The sequence below is a fragment of the Frankliniella occidentalis genome, unplaced genomic scaffold (genome assembly GCF_000697945.3).
Source record: "Frankliniella occidentalis isolate FOCC.00 unplaced genomic scaffold, Focc_3.1 Scaffold47, whole genome shotgun sequence".
Taxonomy (NCBI): Eukaryota; Metazoa; Arthropoda; class Insecta; order Thysanoptera; family Thripidae; genus Frankliniella; species Frankliniella occidentalis.
In genome coordinates, this window is record NW_026267177.1 from 868,192 (window position 1) to 868,828 (window position 637).

At 57.3% G+C, this 637-nt stretch overlaps 1 protein-coding gene across 1 annotated transcript in view; it reads left to right on the forward strand.

Annotated features, from left to right (window-relative positions):
• The window catches only part of LOC113207886 (uncharacterized), a 32,444-nt gene that overhangs the window by 1,193 nt on the left and 30,614 nt on the right, over positions 1–637 (forward strand). The gene's annotated exons all lie outside the window — the stretch shown is intronic.

The following is a 637-nucleotide window of genomic DNA, read 5'->3' on the forward strand; positions in this document are numbered from 1 at the left end:
GGCGTGGCTAGGGACCTCTGGTGCTTCCTGAAGCACTGCCGCGACTGCCCGCCGCGCACACCCGTATGCTTCCGGAGCATCCAGCGGTGAGGCTACACTGTAATTTCAAAGGCGTCCCGGGAGAGTGCGACAAAGGTGTAGGCTGCAGAAACCAGTGCGACTTAAGTCGCAGTCTGGGCATACACCTTTGTTGCTCTGCCACCATACACCTTTGTGTGCATAATATGCCGAACAGCCCCTAAGCCCCTGCCAAGCCCCCTGGACAGGTGTTTGGCGTCCATACACCTTGTGCTGGGTAAAATAGTACACGGTTTGAGGGAGCTGTGAGCCGTGGGCTCCAGGCCCATGAAGAGCGCTCCCAAGGTGTATGCAGGCCAAGCACTCGCTCAGGGGGCTTCGGGGCTGTCCGGCATATTATGCATACAAAGGTGTATGGTGGCAGTGCGACAAAGGTGTATGCCCAGACTGCGACTTAAGTCGCACTGGTTTCTGTAGCCTACGCCTTTGTCGCACTCTCCCGGGACGCCTTTGAAATTACAGTGTAGCTTGACCCCAGCATAAGGGATAGTCTAGAGAGAACGTCCGTCAGTCGCCGTTACGAACCTGCCCTGGTCGAGCCTCTGCCCTGCAAGCTCTC